This window comes from Halichoerus grypus, chromosome 1 (genome assembly GCF_964656455.1).
Source record: "Halichoerus grypus chromosome 1, mHalGry1.hap1.1, whole genome shotgun sequence".
NCBI lineage: Eukaryota > Metazoa > Chordata > Mammalia > Carnivora > Phocidae > Halichoerus > Halichoerus grypus.
In genome coordinates this window covers 118726000-118744035 of record NC_135712.1, presented here as the reverse complement: position 1 = coordinate 118744035, position 18036 = coordinate 118726000, and the positions used below count along the sequence as shown (strand labels likewise).

The 18036-nt window shown below is 50.5% G+C and overlaps 1 protein-coding gene across 3 annotated transcripts in view; it reads left to right on the top strand.

Moving 5' to 3' along the window:
• Positions 1–3001: 3001 nt before the first annotated feature.
• PXYLP1 (2-phosphoxylose phosphatase 1) overlaps positions 3002–18036 on the top strand; it is a 69813-nt gene continuing 54778 nt past the window's right edge. For 2 of the 3 annotated variants that reach the window (XM_036102702.2, XM_036102710.2), the window contains exon 1: positions 3002–3084. The gene's annotated coding sequence lies outside the window, so the exon portion shown is untranslated. Of the gene's footprint in view, positions 3085–3564; positions 3671–18036 lie in introns of those variants that run through there. The other variant, XM_036102739.2, reaches the window with a different exon arrangement.

Below are 18036 nucleotides of genomic sequence, written 5' to 3'. Positions count from 1 at the left end.
TGGGACTGTTTTCATAAGATGGATGGGTTCAGCTTTCACTGAATTTTGATAGTTTCCCTGGGGGGGCCAAGATGTGAGTGGAAAGGACAAAGGAACAGGCTGGGAAAAGAAGGGGAGACCAAGATTGTGAGCCGATGACACTGCACGCTTTCATTTGTTTTCCCGTCTTCGATGGGCATCAGTTGCTCCTCTATCTGATGACACTGCACGTTGATGACAGTTCCTACTTTGTGGGAAGCAAGGTACCAGGCACTGTGCTGTGGGCTGGTACTACTCAGGACTCTCTTGCTTGCAAGTGACAGAAAAACCAATTCTAACTTGTTTGGGGGATGCAGGGGATTTACTAGACAGTGTACTTGAAAAAAATCCAGGTCCTGGTTTCAGGCATGCCGGAAAGCTGCCTACCTCTCGATTCTGCTTCCCTCTTTGTCAGCTACAATCTCTGGTACAGCTGTCCCAGGTTCTGGCCAGATGACCACTGGCTGCTTCGGGCCGATGACATCCTGCCTCCTCAACAACCGCCAAGGAAAGAGGTTGAATGGGGATCATGGTCTCGAGATACTTCCCTGTATGTTTTTTCCCATAGGAACCTTTTCTTTTTCTTTCCTTAGAGCTGCTTCTTCCTTATAGCTCAGCCATGAGGTGTTATTGTCCTGGAAGCTGGGCAGCACGGGTACCGGTCAGAACTAAAATCCACAGGGAGGAGGAAGGGGATACTTCCACCAGAATGGAAGGTGGCACAGAAGCTCTCAGGAAATAGGCAATGTGAGGAAAGAGATGGAAGAGGATGAGTCTAGGGAGAGTATGATGCCCAAGTTCCCTGAGGGGCCTGAGGCCACATCTCTGCCAAGTCTTGACCTAGGAAGGGGTATAGTACAACAAGAGAAATCCCAGCAGGTTGAGGAGAAAGCTGAGAGCAGAGAGAGCCTGTGCCCACTTCCTGTTTGGAATTCTGCCCCAGAATGCCATGTGCCAACACAGGAGGGCTGTGGTAAAATGAAGTGGTGATGTGGCATATTTAATGGGAAATGGCTCCCGATGGGGCCCCAGAGTCACCTTTAGTTGCCCTGTGACAAGGAAGGGATCCAGGAGCACCCACATGTTCCCTGCAGGGGATGAGAAGGCAGCTCTGAGGGAGAGAAGAAACTAATCTACCCTGAGGTCGCAGTGGCTGAGAGAACAGGATGGACAGGTGACCCACTCCTGCTGAGGAGAGTCAGGCCCAAGGCCGGGTAGAATGGCTGACAAAGAGAAGCTATTTCTCTCCTGGACTTGTTGCTGTGAGGTTGTGAGCCTGAATCTGCTGGGGCGTCACGCGGAAGGAAGCAAAGCTGAGAGATGGAGAATCTCTGGATTCTTCAGTCTCTGGAACCAAATCCAGACCAGAGGCAGATGTGCCCTGGCTTTTCATTTGCGTCAGTCAACAAATTTTTTGTTTGTTTGTTTGTTTAAGGAAGTGGGAATTGCATTGTCTATCATTTACAGCAGAAAGTGCTCTAACGCATGTAAGTTAGAGGCAGGCAGCACCCGCCAAGGGCTCTGGAACCGGGAATCAGTGGGAGGACAGTCAGAAGGAGGAGTGCTGGGTGGGATGGGTAGACTGAGAACCAGGTGAGAGAGTCAGGGGTGATGCTACAGGCACAGGGAGAGATACACGGTTCCCGGCTTCATGACTGGAAGGGGTTGTGTGTCCGTCAGGGCAGGAAGGAGCTCAGGAGGGCAGGCCATCACAGGAATGAGGCGAGAAGGGCAGGCTAGCAGGGTTTGAGGAACCTTGAACCTTCAGGGGAGGAAGGCATCCGAGGTGGCTGGGGGAAAGATGAGACTACATGAGTAGATGGGGTTGGGAGCTGGGAACAGAAGACTTTGGTGAGGGAAGTTCTAAGCAGTTCTAAGCAGAAAACCAGAGAGCAGGCAGAAACATGGGTAAAATATCTGGGTGTAGTGTAGTTTAGGAGCCATTAACACACGAGTGAAAGAAGGGGCCAAGTGATGAGCTCCTCCAGAACGTGCTTCTCGAAAGTAAATCGTAAACACTTAGCAGTGTCTATTTTGTTCGAGGCCAGTTGTGCTAGGGCACATAGGGGTCACTGACACCAAAAGCCCGACAGTCACAGTTGGTGAGATCATCTCCCACAGAGAAATCATGTAGGAATTCGCTGGAACCCAACATTGGAAAGAAATGACCCACAAATGTATCAAGTTCAACCGCAAGCCTCACGGCTAACAGCACATAACACAAATCCGTTTCAAGCACTGGGTGAATCCTCAGTGGCCTGCTCCTAGGAAGCCGCGGCTGGGAAGGGGTGAAGGAGAGGCCTTGGGGCCCGCGACCTGCCCAGGGCGCCTGCAGGCCATCCCGAGACCCCGCAGCAGCAGGTCTACAGTTGGCACACACGGCCGGATGTGGTCGGTGCCGGAAGAGAAACGTGAGGAAGGCTGAACGAGGGCGGAGGCACGGTGGCAAGAATCATGACAGTTTGGGTCCACGCGGCAGCAGTCCCCGGCGGTGGAGGACCCCAAACACGCGTGCCCCTCCCAGCACCGGGATCGGGGCGGCGCCTGGCCGGGCACACGGCCCAAAGGCACCCTCACTGGGACCCGGGGCCCGGGCCGGGTCCGTGTACCCTGGCCAAGGCGTGCGTCTGCGTAGTCCCTGATCCATCCCAAGTCCGGCTTTGTGAGGCGCGCGGCGACCGTGCGCGCCTGTGGCCGCGGTCCCAGTGCACTCAGGATGCCCGTGACCGTGGCTTAGGCACGCCGGGAACTCCGCGGGCTGACCGGTCTCTGGGGACTGTTTGGCCTCCCCGGGTCAACGTCCTCTCCGCTAACCCTTCCGCGCCCTTCTCCCTGGCCGGACCGCCCCGCATCGCCGCCTCCGGGGCGGAGCTCGAGGGAGCCCGGCGCGGGGCGGGGCCAGCAGGGGGCGCTGCGGCATGCCGTGCGGCCAGGCGGTCGGTGCGCGCCGCCCTCGCCTTCCCTCCCCCCCCCCCCCCCCCCTGCACCGGGCTGAGCAGGCGGCCAGCGCCGAATCGGGCGCGCAGCAGCGGAGCCGGGGCCGGAGCCGGGCCGGGACCATGGACGGTGAGTGGGAGCGGGCCGGGGTCGGGCTGGTTGCCGTTGCGGCTGAGCGGTGTGGAGGCCCGAGGCGGACAGGCGTCCCGGGGTCCGGGGTTGAAAGCCCGAGGGGGTCCTCGGGAAGCTCCGAGGCCGGGACGATGGGGCAGAGTCTCCAGTGGGAGAGTAGTGCTGGGGTCTGGGGCGGGCTTCCGAACACCGGGTCTGAAACCCGCGCCTGAGTTCCCTCCTCCCTTCTCGCTCCCTCCCCAGCCCCCCAAACCCCAGCCCCCGACTCGCGCTTTCTCCCCAAGCCACCCCGCCCTCCGCCCCTCCCTCCCCTATCTCCAAGCCTCAGCACCCTCCAACTCTGCCGACGATTCCGGCGCCCTCTCCCGCGCCCTCGCCCCCACCTCCCGGCGGGCGCCTCCCCCAATCCCGCTGCCTCTGGCTTCTCCACCTCCAGCCCCGCGCCTCTCCTGCCCCGCCTGCCTCCACCGCCTCCCCGCCCCTCCAACCCGCTCCCGCCGGGCCCCCGCGTTTCTGCGCCTAATTCCAGCCGGCTCTCGAGCTCCCGGGATCCCGCGGCACTTAAGAACCTGCTGGTCTCCAGGTGAGAAGGCGGCGGCAACTTCGCGGCCTTTCCCGGGGGTGGGGCTGGCTTCCCCCGCAGCTGCCTGCGCCGCGCGCCTGCGGGCCTCCGGGGACCCCGCCGAGGGGCCGCTGCGCGCGCGGGCTGTCATGCCTGGGTGCTCAGGTTAGGGCTGCGTGGTTCAGACCCCACGGCATTGCTTTTGCTCGTCTGTCGCGATCTTCTGAAGAAGCCGGCTTTGTCACACACAAAAATGGAATTGGCTTAGAGCCGGTTGCTTTCTTTGTGGCAGCAGCGGTCTTTCAAGTTGTACCTGTGGATGGTGAAAGGATTAGCGGTGCAGGAGGATGTGGAGCCATATTTTCCCGCTCCGCTGGGCGTTCAGCGAGCCTCTCACCGCCTGGGTGGCCAGTGCCTTCCTGGGAAGGCTGGGATGCTTTGTAGGCTTTCAAAAAGTAAAAATCAGGAGGGATGCGGAATTAGATCCGTGCGAATGGGGAAGCGTGGGGTGGATGGCCACGGGGCCGCCAAGAGGGCTTCCCAACTTGGGGGCATTTGTTGCTGTTTGCCGAGGGCCCCCGGGTGAACCCGAGTGTGAAGCAGACCGTGCCCAGCCCAGCCTTACAAACGTGACGTGCCTGCAAACGGGGCTTGGCAACAACTCCTTCTCCTTAAAGGTGTTGGTGTTCAGTTCTGGACATCTGTGGGAAGAGAGTTTAAAGCAGATGGTTTGAAAAGCCTCGTGGTCCCTAGAGAGAGGTGGAGATGTATTGGTTACGGCCTGGAAGCCAGTGCTTGAATCTGCCCCATCCCTTCTCCTGGCCTTCATTAACTCTTCACTTAAATTAATTGCCTATTTCAGAGGAAGGACATGTAGGGGATACTTCTCTTTCAGGGATTAGTTCCTGGCCAGCCCACCCTCACTCATGCTTGGGAGGCTGCTTTGGGGCACCAGGGACAGGATGGGCCACTTGGCCTCTGAAGCACAACACTCTGAGCATTTGTGAAACTGCAGGATCAGTAACTTTTTTTTTTTCTATTGATTGGCCCGAATAGTAATTAGCTCAATATTCTTTCAGCATTGAAGAGTGAATTAATAAGTAATTAGCCCAAGGGCACACGGGGGCTCAGTGGGCTCCCTCTGAGTGCCCATAGATTGCTGCGGGCATCTGCTCAGTCCTCACCATACTGCTGGGTGCTGAGTTGTTGGCTGTCAGATGCCCCACTAGCTAGAGGGCCTCAGCACCCAGCCTGGCACCCTCTAAGTGATAGGTACTCAGTGTTTATCTAGGAAAGAAATGGATCCCCCTCTTCAATCTAGTCCGAGTCCATAACTTATGTTTTCCATTGTGCTTCACTGTTTTCAAAATATTATCCTTAAATTCATCAATTTTTTTAAAGTACGTAATGTCACTGGAGACAAACTTTTTTTTTTTTTTTTAAGAGAGAGAAACTCATTTTCATGTTTATTTGGGGCAGAGAGCTCAGTTTGTGGGTCAGGCTCTGATAGCTGTGTCTCTGACCTCCGTGGGGACTCCAGAATTTCCACGAAGGAAATCAGTTGTCCTCATCCTGGAATTGGAGTGAGGAAATGCTGGGCACTCTGGGGAGCTAAGGCTGTTGGCTGAGGGAACGAGTCCTGCACAGCTTATCCTATAGGGCCCTGAGCTGTGGCTGCAGCCCCCCACCTCAGGCATCCCTCATCCCTGTGTGTGACGGGATGAAGCCCTCCCCAGGGAGACTGAGTGCCATTGGCGGAGCCCTGCCGGCTGCTTCAGGGGGCACCATCTTCGGTCCGGTGGTTGCTGTCCACTCCAGATCACTTGCCCATGGAGAGTGGGGAGTACCGCCTCTTAGACATTTCTGGCAATATGGTTTGCAGCTCTGGAGTGGGGGAGGGAGGCTGGTGTTTTATGAGGACGTTTCTGTCTGTTGGAGGTGGCTATGACCCACTGACAGACTGAGCAAAGGCCAGCTTTTCTACCTCTGTCAAAGGCCAGCCCTGAAGAACAGCCAGAGGCTGAGGGAGTGGGCATGCCTCACACCACCTTTTTCCAGGAATCCGGGAAGGGCTGGTATTCAGAATGTTACCTGGATGTGGGAATTCCCGGCACTGCCCACAGGTCCAGGGTTGTCATGGGCTTATCTTTCTTACACAGACTGTCTCTGTCGTCGGGTCTGGCTCTTACTCAGAATTCCTGCAGCTGGTGAAAATCTGTTTTCTAGAAGTTTAATTATTGCCTGCAGTCTGTGAGTGAGACCGAGAGGGAGAGACTGGGAGGGGTGCTGGTGCCTGCTGTCTCAAGGTGGGTAGGGAAAAGGTGGGAGACTCTCCAGGGTTCTGGAAAAACAGAAGGGGTAGACTTCAGCCCCAGGATTTGCCCTGGGTCAAGGCTTTTGGTTGGTGGATGAGGACATGCGCCCACATTCTGGTCCGGGGGTTACCATGAGGGGCAGAGTCACTGAGATAGGAAGAATAGCCCCATGGTGACCTGAAATATGGCTTGCTGGGCTCACTGTTCTGGTTTCTAGAAGGCCTTGAAGAACAACCGAGAGCTGGCCTTAGCAAAGTGGGAGAGTCCAGAGCTCTTTTAAGTTTTTGAGGGAGGGTTGTGCTCCTTTGGAAATGGCTTGAGTGATGTTGGTCTGGGATGTGGCCCTGGGGAGTCACCTCACACCTGAGATGCTGAGGGGAGAGCACAAAGGGGAGTGGAAAAGATGAAGCAACTGGCAGAGTCTGTGCACCCCCACTAGGGGGGAAGAAGAGGCAACAGCTGCTTGTTGGTAGGATGGTGGGCCTTTGGACAGAAGCAGTCTTCCGGGGACCCTTCTGGAACCTGCTGGGCAGCCTGGCAGATGGATTAGGGCCCGCTGAAGCCCCTCAACCTTGCAGATCCTGCAGGGCAGCCGCGAGGAGGCACCTGTGAATGAATCGCAGCGTCTGCCCTGAGTTCAAAAGGCAGGAGGGTCAGGGTTATCCAACCGAGCCACAGACTCTGGCCTGCTAGCTTCCACCTCCAGAACCAGTAGGCTGTTCTGAACGTTTTGGGCCTCCGTTGGGGAAACCCCTGGTTTTTGGAAAGGAACCGCTCAATCAGTAATGAAGAGGGGAGCAGTCCCAGGAACATGGAGGAAGATAAATGATTAAAAAGATAAAATGATTGAAAAAGGAACTTAGAGGGGCCTCGTGGAGGAGTTCCTGCACCAGGAGGCAGCCTTCACTGCGTGTTCTTGGCTGGGTCATCCAGGTCCCCTCCCTCCCTTCCTTTGCCCCTCCCTCCTCTGTCCCGTCCCTAGTCCCCAGTCTCTCCTTCCGCACTGCACACAGCAGTGGAGCTGCCTCGTGTGCTGGTACCCTGGGGTGGAAGAGAATTTGGGGAACTCAAACATCTGTAGGAACTTGAAAATTCTGTTGCTATTTGCCCAGTCACTTCCGCAACATACACATTCATGTTTCCATATTATGGGGTATCCTTTTGTCATGTGCTTACCACTGTGTGCCTCTGCGTATAACCGACTTCCTTAGAGAGGGCTGTAATCAATAGCATGGAAACCCGAGCTTTAAAAAACAAACTAAGGTGAAAATTATTGCACCTGGTTTTGACACACCCCTCCCTTTCTCTATGCTCATTTGTGGTTGGAGTCATAATTTACACCAAATTTACAAATAGTTTGAATACTATCTGTCCTACCCCTCAATTAGAGGGAGACATGTGTCTTTCCAACTAACAAAACCACAGCTTATTTTCCTAGACCCACCTCATTCTTGGATGCAATACCCAACATTAGGCCTTCAGAGATACAGCCATATCATCGTGAGCTTTGAAATTATAAAATAAAATGAAGCTCTTGCTTGCTAATTTTGTCAACTAATATAGAAGAATCTGAAGTTAGAATAAAACATTTACTGCCTTGTTAACTCTTTATGCTTCTCAAATGAAAGAAGCAGGTAGATTAAGGTGGAAGAACATTATTATGGTAGAAATGTCTGGAAGGTCAAAAATAATAATGGAGGGACACAGTTATTAAGGTTTAAACATTGTTATTAAAATGTGCAGAGATATAAATAGGAACTTCCATAGAAGTGTAGGCAGGTATAGAATTTTGGTGAGTATAGACTGGTGAGTATAGAAATTTTAATAGGTCATTTTGGTGAAATATATTAATATGATCATACATTATGCTTATGCAATACCTTACCATTATAAATGGGCAACTGAGTCCATGATCTCGTTCAATCCTTCCAGCAAGTCTGGGATCTTAGAGATGGAGATGGGACCCCTGGGGGTTTCAGAGGCTTCTAGAGCTCAGAACTCTTGAGCAGGGAAATACTGTGTAAACCTAGATATTCCTGCTACAATTGCTTGATAACCAAATGTGGCTACATAGTTATTTGAAAATTATAGGTAGTCTCCTGCTTAGGAGTAGAAGTAGGCTTTCTTTAAAATGTTCTGCAGGTCAAACAGACAAAAACTGTATGATTAGCACCACCAGAAACCACCTGGAAGGATTTCTAAGGGTTTGTGGATTTCAGAGGTTCTCTGCTGATGACTTCCTAATACTAGAGTACCTGAGTTTGTATATTCAGCATAGTACAGTAGTGAAGAGTGTAGACTCTGAAGCCAGGCTAGCTTTGAATCCTGGATCTGCCGTTACTGGTCTTGTACACTTGGGCAAGTGACTTAACCTCTCTGTGCCTCGGTTTCTTCACCTGTAAAATTGAGATGATGATGATGATAATAAAAATGAGATCTATTATTGTAAGGCTGAAGTGAGATATCATGATGAGGACTTAGAACGGTGCCTAGCACATGGTATGCTTTAAAAATAATAGCTGTTGGGGCGCCTGGGTGGCGCAGTCGCTAAGCGTCTGCCTTCGGCTCAGGTCATGATCCCAGGATCCTGGGATCGAGCCCCGCATCGGGCTCCCTGCTCCGCGGGAAGCCCGTTTCTCCCTCTCCCACTCCCCCTGCTTGTGTTCCCTCTCTCGCTGTGTCTCTCTCTGTCAAATAAATAAATAAAATCTTTAAAAAAATAAAAATGTTAGCTGTTATTGCTATTCATTCATTCCTTAAAAATACATTTTTGGTGCCAGCCAGCTGCACTGAGTTGATAGATATAGGAGAGTGGCTAAGACACACGTAGTCTCTGTCCCTCTGGCACAGAGGACACTTATACTTAAGTTCACGGCGAAGGACACGAAGGGTAGTACAGACGTTGCCCAGGCATTCACCTGGCTCTCGGCCACCTATTGCGGTCATGAGAGCCTAGGGTGGGCCTATAAAGGGTTGACCATGGCAGGAGGGGGAGCTGGTGATCTTCAGCAGGTGCACACTGGTGTGATTTGGCCTTGCCGGCTGTTTAAGGTAGGCACTCAATTGATTGGTCTGCGTCCGACAGGTGCTGGTTGTTAATGTTTTCACTATAACTCTTGGCCTCAGGTTGTTAGTGGGAAGTGTGATAAGAGACCGTAAACTCAGTATTTACTCACCTGGTTTGCCAGCACTGCTCCTGGTCCTGGTGGACAGCATACTGCCCTGGCCACTGCTTTGCACTGGTCTTTTAGCAGCCCTAGAAGCCTGCAATACCAGGAGGGACCCAGTTCTGAGTGAGGACTGGCACAGCTGCTCCCAAGGGTGGGTAGGGGACTTGCCAGAGGCAGAAGGCCAGACTCCCATGCTTCCCGAGTCTGCCATAGCCAGAACCTTCTGGACGTGGAAGATCTCTGGGAAACTGTTGATAGGCTTGGGTTAATAACTCGTTCTTGGGGAAGGGAGGTCCTCACTTGCTCTGTGTGACTTACAAAGAAACTCGCACTGGAAGCCTGCTGACTAGCCCCTGCCATCAGGGCCTGGAGAGGGGCCCTAGCCCTGGGCCGTGGACCAGGGAGCCTGGGATCGCTGCCTCAGGAACATGAGCGCCTCTCTGGCTTGTGTGAGTGTGATTGGTACGCCCTTGGCTCTTCGCTGGAGCACTTACGTTAATAAGTTGGCAGGCAGGCTGGAAACCTGATAGATCTCTTAATGAGGAGGCTGCTTATTTTTATTCATTTTTAAACTACTGGAATTTGAAGTAAATGAGGTTTTGTTGTATTGTTGGGTTTTTTTAATACTTGCCCCACGCTTGGAAGATAAAGACATGGCAAATAATGTCATTCATTTTTTTAAAAACCATTTATTTGTATGTAGGCAGAACTGAGTTAAACAGAGTGCTCTAAGTTTTCTGGCCTCGGGTGCCTCTCGATTTCCCAGATGGGGTCATCTTTTGTCGCCAATTTGTCTGTCTCCATCACAGTTCCTAATGGAAACACAGACCTGGAAATCAAAGCTTGGACATTTCTGGTTGAAGGTCATGGCGCAGACAGTTGATTCTGTTTTGGCTCTGTCTTCAAGGTGAAAAATCACTGAGTCTTTTTTGAGAAAGAGAAGGTGTATTTCAGGAGATGACTAACATCAGCAGGCGGGAAGATGTCGGCAAGGCTGCCTCGTTCTTGGTTCCTCTCATTTACAGCATCTCTAAGTTAGTGACATATGATACTTTTATTTTCTCCTCTTGTGCATCTTGCTTTCATGACTGCTGATTATCTTGGAACAGCTGCATTAATTGATGGTGTTTAACAACTCAACATACAGTAAGTAATTGCAGTTGGCTTGGCTGAGCATAGCTCATTCTTTTTACTTGCTTTTGAGCTTGAGGAGTGTTTTCTCGGTGTGCTGAATGCCAGAAAGGGAGTTGGGAACTCCTTGCCCCAGTGCCCGCCCGCCACTCCATGCTCACACTCCCCTGGGACACCGTGTACCATCATAGCATCTATTCCTGCTGCGTGCGGGCTGTCTGCTCATGGGCCCGTCTCCCCGGCTTGCCGGGGGGCTCCTGGAGGCCAGGGGGCCACATCCAGCTTGTCTCTGACTCTTCACCCCTTAGCACAAGGACTGGCAAGAAATACGCCTCAGTAAAGGCTGCATGAATGAATGCATGGGCGGTTGCAAAGCAGTCAGGTTGGCTTTTGACTGCAAGTAACAGAAAGCCCTACTTTAGTGGCTTAAGCAAATAATGGTTTATTTTTCTCCTGTAGCAAGATGTCTGAAGGTAGGTGGTTGCTAGCATTAGTTTCAGCAGCTGATGTCCGTCTGGACTGAGCCTTCTCTTCTTTTCTTGGCCTGTCCTTCATGATGGCAAGATGACTGGGGCAGGAAGGAGGCGCCAGCAACATCCGTACTTTTTATCAGGAAAGCAGATATTTTCTTTTCTTTTTTAAATTTTTTTAAAGACTTCATTTATTTAAGAGAGTGAGAGAGAGCAGGAGCAGGGGCAGAGGGAGAGAGAGAAGCAGGCTTCCCACTGAGCAGGGAGCCCCATGCGGGGCTCAATCCCAGGACCCTGGGATCATGACCTCAGCCGAAGGCAGACGCTTAACCGACTGAGCCACCCAGGCGCCCCAGGAAAGCAGACATTTCCCCCAAAACACCTAGCAGACCACTCCCAGTTTAAAGGGCCGTGTGAGTATCTGGCAGGGCACATTGCTGCCAAGAATAGTTAGGTGGGCTTACTGCTAAACAAACAACCCAAATAGGCTTAATGACCCAAATATGGTAGACATTTACTTTTTGTTCACAGAAATCCCAAAATGGCTGTTCCTAATTCGTGGGGAGTTCTCCTTCAAGAGGTGATTAAGGGACTCAGGCTCTTAAGACTGCCATGCTTGTTTATATCAATCAGAAGAAAAAGGAGCAGGGAGGATGGTGTGTGGGAGAATTTTATGGGCCAAGCTTGGAGGTGGCGAATTAATTCTGGCGGTGGGGTGGGAGGGGGAGTTGCTCAGACACATGGCCACACCTCCTGCAAGAGAGGCTGGGGAACATGGTCCAGTGCCTAGGAGGAAGAGGAGTTGGGTTTCATGATTAGCTGGCAATCTCTACCACACTGTTTCCCCCCCCGACCACCCCCCCGCCAAAATCAGAATTCTCTTAGCAAGGAAGAAGGAATGAATATTGTGGGACAGCTGGGGGTGTCTGTCTTACAAGGAAATACTGTGCTAAGAAGGCTCCAGCCAAAAATAGTCTTTTATTTCTGGATCATCTGTCTTAAATCCCTGCTTCTGTCCCTACCTTTGGGAACTGGGCTAGCAGGACAATAGCAGGTCCTCATTATCCGTCTTTCTTGACCCAGGGCATGTTCTTAACAGCTTTATGAGAATGAGTCATAATTGATCCCACTCAGCAGTTGAAGATTACCCCCAGAAGAAATGGCCCTCAGCACCCCTGGGCCAGAGGAGCTCTGAGCCTGTGAGCCTTTCAAGTGCCCCCACTCACCTAGCCTTCCAAAGTTTTTCTTCCTCTTCAGCCCCCACCCCAGCCCACATCCGGAAGGGAGAAGATGTGGGAAAGAGTGACCTCTGCTTCCCACTCCAATGATTTGAGAAATATTTTTCCCAACCACTTCCTGCTATTTTTTCTCAGTCTGATGAATGATCCATTGATCTACTGGGTGTTAGTGTTCTTGTTCAGTTTGTTGTAGGTTTCTGTGACAAGTGCCTCTCCATCCGCAGCGTCTTTCTTGGTGCCCTTCTTCCCTCCCTCCCTCCCTTCCTTTCTTCCCACACACACCTACTGAGCACCTGCAGTTACTCAGCTCTCTGTCCACCTAGCCCTGGGGGTAGACAGGCAAGGAAGCTGAAGTGAGCCTGTGTGTTGATGAGTATTATGGGAAGGCTGTGGTTGCCCAATATTGGGGGGAGGCTCACCTAGCGTTGGGATCAGGGGGAGCTTCCAGAAGGACCGGCTTTTGAGCTGAATTTAAGGACGAGCAGGAGATGGGGCGCCTGAGTGGCTCAGTCGTTAAGCATCTGCTTTCTGCCCAGGTCATGATCCCAGGGTCCTGGGATCGAGCCCTGCATCAGGCTCCTTGCTCAACGGGGAACATGCTTCTCCCCGTGCTTGTGCTCTCTCTTTCTCTGACAGATAAATAAAATCTTTAAAAAGAAAAAGGTTGAGCAGGAGTTAAGCAGGTCAAGAAGGCACATGGGCCAAGAGTGAAAGGGGTGCAGCCACTGAGTTCTGAGAAGGGGCATGTGGGGCTTCAGGGGGAACGGTGAGTAGGTCCAATGTGCCAGACTTGCGGTAGGGCAGTGTGGTCATTCGCTCATTTAATACAGCGGTGAACAAAGCAGATAAGGTCCTAGCCCCAGGGGAACGCAGGGTCTGAGCACAGGGTCTGGGCCCGAAGAGGGAATGAGGCTCTTGGGGAGGGTGGGCAGGAATCTGAGGAGGGCTTGGCTGCTGACGGTGAGTAGGATATGGGCCCATTACTTGCGCGGTCACCTCTCCTGCCCCGCCCCTCTGTTTCCGATTCTTGTCTGGTCCTTTGCCCGGGCATTACTCAGGCTGTAAAAATAGAGGCTGGCACCAGGTCACCGGCATGTAGTTGGTGAGGAAAGTTGAAACTGTCATTACATATCAAGATACGTGCCAGCTAGATTTTTGATGAAACACTTTCCTGGAGCCCTGAGGATGAGGTTCTGAAGTTGGTTTACAATTTTTTCCCTCTCCTTTCAACTCCTACCAATACTTCTGGCCACTTGGCTCAGAACCTGGCCTGGTTGTGCCTATTACGCATCCCGTGAGCACATTGAAATCCACCATGTGAGGTTTGGCCTTGCCCTGGGCTGGCCTGTTGGGAGAGGCCGGGTCATCTCTGTGGTCTCACCATGAGGTGCTGCCCCCCAGTCCGTGAGGAGTTCCGTCCAGGCGAGGAAGATGTGAGCACTGCCTGGGAAGGGACCTGCTCTCACCAGCCCGCAGATTTGCTCAGCTCCCGAGGAAATGAGGACTTTGCCTGGGTGTAGCAGAGCTGTCAGCTGCCTTCCGGTGATGAATGGCCCCAAGGTGGTTCCCTTCTTTCTCCGTCCCCAGCCCTGTTTGTTAAGGTGGAATTGACAGTGCTGGGGGGTGGGGTGCAGAGAGGAACCTTCCTACTCGTCTAAGCCCAGGGCTGAATGGATAGGGCTTTGTTTCCAGGTAAGGAAATTTCAGTCCATAGACGGGAACTCGGACCAGTCCCCTGGTGTTTACCGGGTGCCTTCTTAGTGCTAAGGGCTGTAGGGAATGTGCATAATAACAAAATGGGACAAGGAGGATCCTTAGAACCTCTACTGTGATTTATAATAAGAAATAGAGATGTGTTCGTCCCTGTTTCTGGCACAGACCCCCCTAAAATCTTTGGAATTTCCTGTGATGGGACCAATGGAGATGTCTTTTGTTATGTTAATGAGACGATGTTCTTGAAAGCCCCCAGGTAACCTGAGGAGGGGTCTGGTTGACAGGAGAACCAGCCAGGCCTTTAGAAGGTTGGGACTCTCAGTCCCATCCCCAGACCTCCAGGGAGGGGAGAGGGGTTGGAGGTCAAATCAGTTGTCAATGGCCGACGATTTAATCAGTCATGCGTATGTAATGAAGCCTCCATGAAAACACAAAAGGATGGGTTCAAAGAGTTTCCAGGGCGAACCAATGGTGATGTGGGAGACTGGCACCCTGGGAGAGGACGTGAAAGCTGGGTGACCTTTCCCACATGCGTGTCTTGCCCTGTGCACCTCTTCCATCTGGCTGTTCCTGAATTCCATCCTTTTATAATAAACCACTGATCTAGTAAGTAAAATGTTTCTCTGAGTTCTGTGGGCCACCCTCGCAACTCAGTTGAACCCAAGAAGGGGTCGTTGGAACCTCCAGTCTGCCAGTTGGTCAGAAGCAGGGGCGACAAGCTGGATTTGCAATTGGCCTCTGAAGTGGTGGGGGCTGGAGGGGCAGTCTTGTGGGACTGAGCCCTTAACCTGTGGAATCTGAGGTTGTGTCCAGGTAGGTGGGGTGGGATTGAGTTGAATTGTGAGACACCCAGCCCGTGTCCGAGAACTGCTGGGTGGTGTAGGGGGAAAACCCATACACACATTGGAATTAGGTACAGGATCTTTAATACCCTAAATGCTTTCCAGGGACTACCTAATTCCTTCCACAACCCCATGAAATGGGTAATTTTACATTCCATGAGAATATAAATTCCATGAGGGAAGAGTTTTGGACAGACTTGGTCACTACCGATCCCCAGCTTCTAGAACTGTGCCCTTGTAGCTTTAGCAATTTCTGCCTCTTCCTTGAAGCCCCCCCCCCCCACCAGCTAGCACTCTGGCCCCTCCCCGAGCCCCTGCAGCCTCCGTCTGTCTGTACAGTGCATTTCCTAATGGTGTTCCCAGAGTCCTGGTTTTGGCGCCTGTGATGGGACTTCTGCTGAGTGGGGGACCCTACTCCTCCCAGTAAACTCTGATTTTATCTTTCTTACACATCAGGTTTCATGTTGCATTAGTTTTGAAAGGAGGTGCTCTTTCAAAACCACTGGTCTCTTTAGAACTTATCATGTACCCAAGAAGTCTTGTGACTTCTTGCTTAACTGCATTGTTGTTGTTTTTTGTTATTTTAAAGATTTTATTTATTTATGAGAGAGAGAGAGCATATCCATGGGAGATGGAGAGCACGAAGTGGGGGAGGGGCAGAGGGAGAGGGAGAAACAGGCTCCCCACTGAGCAGGGAGCCCAACCATAGGGGCCCAGATCCCAGGACCCCGGGATCATGACCTGAGCCAATGGCAGACACTTAACCAACTGAGCCACCCAGGCGCACCATGGACTGCATTGTTTAAAAAATAATTTAAGGAAGTTCTGCAACTTTCTTTTTTTCTAATTTTGAAAGTAATGAATGTTTGTTTAAGAAAGTTTGGAAAATACAGAAAACTATAAATGAGAGAAGTCTTCCAGGACCTCACCACCTACTTAAAGAGTTGTAAACCAGTCTTTGACCCTTGCAATTTGTTTCAAAGAAAAGTAGGATTACTTGTAAATCCCAGTCATAACCACTCATAACATCAAGGGTCCATTTTATTTTTTCAGCATTCCTTTAAAAATTGTCTTTTAATGATTTAAAAAAATAGCAATAGGTTCAAAATTCTAAAGAGTATAACAGTAAAAAGTCCCACTCCCAGCCCTGTTTCAAACCCCTCGGTCCAGTTTTGTAATATATCTTCTTTATAACATAATTGAGCTCAAACTGTATATGCTGTGTCATAGCTTGCTTTTTTGACTTAAGAACATCACATTTTCTGCTGTCATTACTAATCTTGTTATTTGTACATAATGCATTGTAAAAACAAAGCATTAAAATATATGAGTAAATTTTGAAAAGTCCACAATAGAGATGACCACTATCAATTTGGTGGTCGTCATAAGCACGCTATGAAGGCACACACATGATTGTGTCTTTCCACGATGTCAGCTTTATTCAATCACAAAGCAAAGTTAAATCACAATTCTAAAGCAGGTTCAGGATTCCAAACTCAATGGCAGTTCACCATGTGATTAAACCTGGCTTCTTACACAGCATACGGAGCAGGGCAGAAGACAAGCCACACAACAAACAAGATAACAGAGGGTGCAGGACGTTAACAAACCAAACGGGACGTCGGTCTTGGGGCGCACAGTTGAGATAAGGCCTGGGTCTGGTCCAGGTCAGCTCGGCGCTGACTGCTTCTGATGTTCCAGCAGGGAAGGATCTCGGTTCTGTTTGGGAATCCATCGGGCAGAACCTTCGGCGACAGTTGCCTTTTTTAAGTGGTCAGACATAGAGGGGTCAGGTCTGAAGAGTCTGGCAGTTTGCTGCCAAAATCCTTCCCTTTTTAAAGGGATTTCATCAGTTTTGGGTCTCTGCAGACCTCCTCTGGTTCTGCCACTTATCGGTACTGGGGCGTCAGCTGACGTTGGTCCCGGCCATGTCTTCTTAACCGCTTGTGTCATTGCTTGACCCGGGCTCCCTCTTGACATGAGAGACTCCATTTTGCTCTCTACAGAGGCTGTCTCTTTCCAGACCTTATTCTGTAAGTTTACATGTTTTCTTCAAATTTCCTTGTATATGTTGAGATGTGCAAATGTCTTACCTACGCGAGTTACCTACACAGTAGTACGCTCCGTATCTATGACGCTGCCCCTTGCATACCCTCTCTCATTCATTTGTAACTTGTAGAATCTGGAGGTTTGTCCACATCCACACCCAAGCCTACTCCTTCCTTCCTTCTCTCCTTCCTTCCTTTTTTTTTTTTTAAGATTTTATTTTTAAGCAATCTCTATACCCAATGTGGGGCTCAAACTCACAACCCTGAGATCAAAAGTCACATGCTCTACCAGGTGTCCCCCCCTCTTCCTTTTTTAAGGCAGAATCATGAACAAACTGTAATTTTCCAACCATTGCCCTATGGGTGAACATTTAAGTTTTCAGACATTTATATTTATTCCTATTGCTGCTTTGTACATGTGAACAAGCATTTTTGGAGAATAGATACCCAGAATACAAATTCTAGGGGCAAAGGGTATGTGTGTTTACTGTTTTAATTAGACCACCAATTCTTAACAAATACTGTTCCAGTTTAACCCTCCTGCCAAGAGTGTGTGAAAGAATTTGTCCCCATTGGGACGAACATCCACTAGAGATGGGTGATCTTTTAATTTTCTTTTTCTTTTTTTTTGCCAATCTAAAGGGTGAGACGTGCCATGTCATTTTTAAATTTATATTTTTTTCCATCCAGCTTTTCCAAGCATATATATATACACACACACATTTAAATAAAAATTTAGAGTCGTGCAATGCATGGCTCTGTATCTTTTTTTAGTTTTTCACATTAAGTCACATTAAAATGTTCACATTTTCTTTTCTGGGTCATTGCACTGTCTTCAAAAGCTCAGTTTCAGGAGTGCTATCTCACTGCACTATTGCAGATCATCTGGAATATTCTTTTTTTTTTTTTAAGATTTTATTTATTTATTTGAGAGAGAGTGAGAGAGCACGGGTGGGGTGAGGGGCAGAGAGAGAAGCAGACTCCCCACTGAGCAGGGGAGCTGGCCGCAGGGTTCCATCCGGGGAATCTGGGATCACAACCTGAGCCTAAGGCAGACGCATAAACCAACTGAGCCACCCAGGCACCCCCACCTGGAATATTCTTTATCTTCGTTTATTTAAATCCTTAATCTCCAAGACCTGGGGAATGACAAGTAATAGAAAAGAAAGGAAAGCAGAATGAACACCTTCTGCAGGGCTCTGTCCAGTAAAAGAGTCAAATTAAAATCGGAATTAGATGTTTGCCCAGGGGCTCATCCCTTAGGTATTTGGCGGGGAGGTGCCTAAAGTAAACATCAGCTTGAGCTTTTGTTCTATAGAGACGTTGAAGAGTGTATGCTAAATATGAAGAAGCTTCGCCGGGTTCCTGTGTTCCCTTGTGGAAAGTGCGCAGGTTTGCTGGTTGTTGTTTGAAGGGAGGGATTATGATTCTCCCAGATCTTTTCACAGCAGTGAGAACAT